Source organism: Orycteropus afer, unplaced genomic scaffold, assembly GCF_000298275.1.
Source record: "Orycteropus afer afer isolate SDZICR_OR568_19922 unplaced genomic scaffold, OryAfe1.0 scaffold00249, whole genome shotgun sequence".
Lineage (NCBI taxonomy): Eukaryota > Metazoa > Chordata > Mammalia > Tubulidentata > Orycteropodidae > Orycteropus > Orycteropus afer.
Window position 1 is genome coordinate 1,740,831 of NW_006921836.1, and position 6,000 is coordinate 1,746,830.

Consider the following 6,000-nt stretch of genomic DNA (forward strand, 5'->3'; position numbering starts at 1 on the left):
CAGCAGAGTGGTGCAAATGGTTAATACCCTTGGTTACGAATGGAAAGTTTGGAAGTCTGATTCCACCTTGAGTCACCTCTGAAGAAAGGACTGGCAATCTACTTCTGAAAAATTAGCCTTTGAAAACCCTATGGAGCACAATCCTCTGGCACACGTGTGGTTACCATGAGCTGGAATCGACTTGACAGTGTCCCCAGGGCCTAGAACATTACTTGGTAAATATTGGTGAATTAATGAGTGTGTCTTTCCTGAGGCCACACAGGCAGATTCTCTGATTCTTTACCTTCTTTCTTCCACAACATAACTTGGAGGAACTCTCTAATGTGATAGACTGCCTTGGGAAGTTGGGTGCTCTTGTCAGCAGACGCAGTATGAGCATCTCAGCATGCATTAGAAGTCGTTCTGCTATGGGGTGACAAGGGGACCAGAGACCTCAAAAGCCCTTCCAACTCAAGGGTTTCATGCAGCATATTCCTATTGCAAAGAACTCTAACTTGCTACTCGAGAACACATACAGGGCAAGGTATCTGTCTTCCCACAGACCCAGACAGCCACCGCAGTTGACTGTGTGTCTTTCCCTGGAATCTGTTCAGTGCTCCATTTGTAGATCCCTATCTGGGTGTGAGTAGGTATATCTTGTGCTTCTACATTCAGACACACAGGGTTTAGACGTACAAGGGCTCATGGAAGGCGGAATTTCAGTTCACTGAACCGTCTGATGCTTTTGATTTCTGTTCTTAATGCCAACTTCTGTAAAAAGTGTAAGTTTTCTTTCCTGCTTTGGTAAATGAGATTACTCTTTTTCTGCAGAATGTAGATTTTGCGGAATATAAGGCATGTGATCATCTTAAGTGAATTCAAATATGGGCTTTTTCTATTCTGACTTCCAGGATGGGCCAAGGAAGTGTTTGTTCTTCTACTTTTTGGTAACGGAGCCCCGGTGACTCAATGGTAAAGTGTTCAGCTGTTAACTGAAAGGTTAGCTCTTCAAACTCACCAGTCTCTCCAAAGACTTGGTGATCGACTCCAGTGAAGATAACAGCTAGGCAGTCCTACTGTGTCCTATCAGGTCTCTGTGAGCTGGAACTGGTGGCACCCAACAACGCACCTTTTGATATGTTGTTTGGTGCCAGAGAGTCGATTCCCACTCATGGTGAACCTATGTGACAGAGTAGAACTGTCCCATAAAATTTTGAGTAGGAATCAACTTGATGGCAGTGGGTTTGAGTTTTCTGGAATCTTTATGGGAGCAGATTGCCACCTCTTTTCTCCTACAGAGCTGCTGCTTGGGTTTGAACAGCCAACCTTTAGGTTAGCTGCCTAGTCCTTAACTGTTGCACCACCAAGGCTCCTTACCTTTTGATGGTTGTTGTTGTTGTTATGTGCCGTCGAGTCAGACCCGACTCATAGCGACCCCTCCTTGAGTTTCCGAGGCAGTATCACTACGGAAGTAGATTGCCCCATCTTCCTTCCGAGGAGTGGCTGGTGGGTTTGAACCGCCAGCCTTTTGGTTAGCAGTCAAGTGCCTTAGGTACTAAGCTACCAGAGCTCCTCAACCTTTTGATGGTATAAACTATAAAATGCAAAGAAAGTCCTCCCCACATCTACCCCCTTTTTGTTATGGGATGTGGTGATCAGGCTGAGGGTCATAAAATCCACAATATATACTTAACTTCTTGTGTTAGCTTTTTTTTTTTTTCTCCTCGAAGAAAAGTGCCAAAGAAGTGTCTGGTTAACTGAAGTGCGGATCAACCTCATTCCGCTTGCCAGGGGCGTCGCTGCCTGGCCTCTAGCCGGACGTACTCAGTGGTGTCTACCATCTCCACTAGGTGGAGAAAAAGAGCGGCTACGAAATGTACAAAGCCCCAAATCAAAAACACAGTCCAGAGAGTAAAATCCAATTCTAAATGGAACTCGAAAACTTGAGAAGTAATTTAAGGGAACCACATTAAATACTCGAATGTTTAATGGGGCCCATGTGTCCTGAGCAGAGAAAGAGAGTGCGAGAAATGGAACAGAGGAAATCAGGGAGACAATATGTCTGTGCGACTTGTTCTAATTAGGGGCGCAGCGCTGCCGAGGATCATTCATTATAATTTGGTTAAATCTTCAGCATGGCCGAGGCACCTCTGCTGAGTGGTGTAAGACAAAGGGCTCCGTCGTAAAGGGGTGAGCGCCTCTCTGTTGGAGGTTAACGCCAGTCACTCGGGAGGAGGGCCGAGGGCTGTACATCACTCTCCTGCCAGCCCTTCTTTATGACTCCAGCGCTGGGCTCCAGCTAGCAGATGTCTGCAAATTTCGGGGAGGAAAGGGGAGGGGGCCCGGGGGTGAGGCAGGGGGCCCCCGGAGCTCATTGTCTCCAACTTGTCTGTCGCTTAATTCAGTATCTCTGTCTGCCGCTGGAGCGGGATGGGAAGAGTTCAAAGGAGGAAATCAAAACAAGCCATAGATCAGAGCTCGGGAGTGATCTCTGTGGCACCCAGAAATCACCGGCACTCCTCCGGCTCCGCTTTGAAATGTGGACTCCAGCAATGATTTAGTGGGCTGAGCTGGCTCTCACACCGGTAGCACGTGGAACTCTTCCTGGGGGGTTATTTTTTTTAAAAAAGAAGAAGGTAGCCAGAGGCGGCCAGGGGTGTGGCCCGGATGTGTGTGGGGGTCAGGTTCAGGTTGGTCCCGGGTCAGCGGTGTTGGTTTTAGTTCAGAGATAAAGGGGCTGTGGGGTGCTGAGGAGGACCTGAGATGAGGTTGACGTTGCACCCCAAACACTCACATGCTTTGGGTCCCGGAGACTGAAACTCAGCCATTTTGGCCTGGATGCCTGACCAAGGCTTCCTACCAAGCTCTCAGACTTGGGGTGTGTGGTGTGTTTTCTTTGACACTGTTGTCTTGTACTCCACCCCCCAGCAGCCAAGCAGCTGGTCTGCAGTGGCATGGACAGAGCTCTACTGTCCGCTTTCTTTTAAAGATGCCCTCTCTGGAGATAAGTGCATGGCTTTGCCACACTGATGGCCCCTTCCTCTGATCTGATCCATGTAGCCTTGTGCTATTCCACTTGGCTCGTCAATTAAAATGCAGATTGGGTTTCTACCCCGGTTTCATCTTCGTGTTTCAGGGTGGTGCAAATGGATCGTGCACTCAGCTGCTAACCAAAAGGTTAGAGAGTCAAGTCCACTTGGAAGGACCTCAGAAGAAAGACCTGGGAATCTACTTCCAAAAAATCAGCCACTGGAAAGCCTTTGGAACACAGTTCTACTCTGACACAGATGGGGTTGCCATGAGTCAGAATCCACTTGATGGGAACTGGTTGCCTTTGTACAAAACACAAACTGCACGTTCTTAGGCACCAGTCCTAGGCATGGACAGACCAAGAGTCCAGTGCATTATCCCAGCTATGCCTGTGAGGTTGAGTCTCAGATTACATCTAGAAGGAAATGTTCCTGGGTGGTAGGTCTTCGGCTGGTCACTGGTTGGACCTGTTTCTTTCTGATGAAGAACTGTATTTCCTGGCTTCATCTTTTCCTCCAGGTGGTCCACTTGCAATCAGATGCTGTTGACCAGAGTAGGGATCAGGGGGGAGGGTGATGAGTCAGGGTGACCTGCCCACGACCAGTACAAACAAAGGCACAATAACTTCTGCAGTTAGAGCAAGGAGATTTGCTCTGTGTTTCCATACCCTTGGGCTAGGTGCCCCCGCTGTGTTGCGTATTTGTTCACTCTTCTGGTGCCTGCACTAGTGTTAATGCTGCAAGGGCAGGGACTGTGCAGCTCTTCTTCACTTTTATATCCTCAGCACCCTACACGGAGCCAGACTCAATAAATACTTGCCTCTTCGCATGCAAAGGAAAGCACATTCTTACTTTCTTGGCTCTGATTTAGCTGAGTAATTGTAATTTAGATCATTGATCATTTATTGAGCATATGCTATATTGGCAATGTGCTATGTACTAGGGATAGAATGATTATGAAAATCAGTGCATGACCCTAAATAATTTACATTCTAGGGTAAAGTGGGGTGAGGGCTATATGGGGAGAACAGACAAGAACACTGCAATGTGGTAAGTCCAAGAATACTTGAGCACCAGCTATGGGGAGACCCAAGCCAGAGAATGATTCAATTTGAGACAGCCCCAGTGGTAGCCCTGAAGGTTCTGTGGATCTGGTTTATTCAAGGATGGAGCAGCAGCCTGCCTAACCAAGGGGCTGGATATTATGCAGGCATCAGTCAGACCTATGCTGAAACCCTCAATGCTCTCATGGAATAGGACTTGCCTGCTTTCTCTGAAGACTCCAGAAAGCTGCCCTGTATCCTGAAAGGCAACACGAGCACATGGACCACTGGGTGTTGGATTAGCTAGAAAGCCTGATTCACAGATAACAGGGGCAGGAACAGGGTAAGGGTTGTCCTGCTACCCTAGTTGAGAGTGCCAACGTAGAAGACCTGAGTGGCTCATCTTTCACATCTCTCAAGCCTGCAGTTGTTCCAGTCTTGGGCTTCTGCTGAATGAATGATCACGTGAATAAAAGGGACAAGCTGTATGCACTCCAGCAAAACTGCACTCAGAACTGCAGATGGATTGGAGTGGAGGACTGCAAGTGAAGCATTCTGTGGTCAAGTTTAACCTCTATTCTGTGACTTTGATGAAATCATTCTGTGCCTCTGAGCCTCAGTTTCCTTTTCTGCAAACTGAAGGGGTTTAAAAAGATGGAGTGAGGTTACAGGGAAAGTTTAATGGAGGAAGTAAATGCTGATCTGTGTCTTGATTGAAAACGTTCCAGCTGAGGTGAGGCAGGGCAGCATATTGAGGGATATCTATCCAGGCCCTCTCCCCCAGCATGTGTGCATATTTACACACCAACTCAGAGCCTTACTGACTACTGTGCTGGGTGCAAGTCATTGTGAGCAGACCTCACCTGGTCTCCTTCATTTCTCTCACCTTAGGGTGTAGGGATTCATCCACATAGCCTGCTAGGTGTGCTAGGTGGGAGCTCTGGTGGTGCAGTGCATTTGGGCACTAACCAAAAGGTTGATGGTTGGAACCGGCCAGCCACTCCACACGAGAAAGATGAGGACGCCTGCGTCTGTAAAGATTTACGGCCTTGGAAACCTATGGGGCAGTTCTAGTCTGTCCTATAGGGTGGCTATGAGTTGGAATTGACTGGATGGCAGTGGAGGGATGTGGCGTGCTAGGTGCAATGCAGGGCATGAAGGAAACAAAGATGAGAGATACGTGGTCTCTATTCTGTATAAACCCACAGACCAGGGAAAGTGATGTTAACAGATAAACCAGAACTTTCACATATTTGCATTCTGTTTGCTTCATCTGATTGTGAATGTCTCAAGGATAGGCAGGGCTTAGGAGCACTAAGAACTCTGGTTCCAAATCAGCCTATCTGCTTTCATATCTGAGCACCATCATATCTTGTGTTTGAATGAACTTGGGCAATAGGCATTAATCTCTAAGCCATGGTTCCTTCAACCATAAACTGAGCTAATAATTATGCCCTCCTCTGGATCTAAAAGCAATATTGTCTCTCCTTATTCTGCTGTGGTTGTTCACATGGCAACCTTACTCATAGTAACCTTATGTATAACAGAATGAAATGTCACCCAGCCCTGTGCCATTAAATGATATAATTTGTGAAAGAAATCTAGTATGCAGTAATTGCCCAATCAATGTATTAACAAATAATCATTATTCTTCAGTTTCCTTGATGCTTCTTCTTCTTCTTTTTCTCTAGGATTATCGATTATTTTGTAGCAACTCCAAGGAGTCTCTGCAATTAAATTTCTTATTTATTTATATTGTGATTTAGGTGAAAATTTACAGAGCAAATTCACTTTCCATACAGTAGTTCACATACACTTTGTTTCATGACATTGACTACAATTTACCATAATGCAACAGCTCCCCTACTACCTCCTCCCAATTGTTACCTCTTCCCTGTGTCCCATCCCTCCATGCACTTCTGCCCCCTGAGCTGTCTTCCTGTGCATAA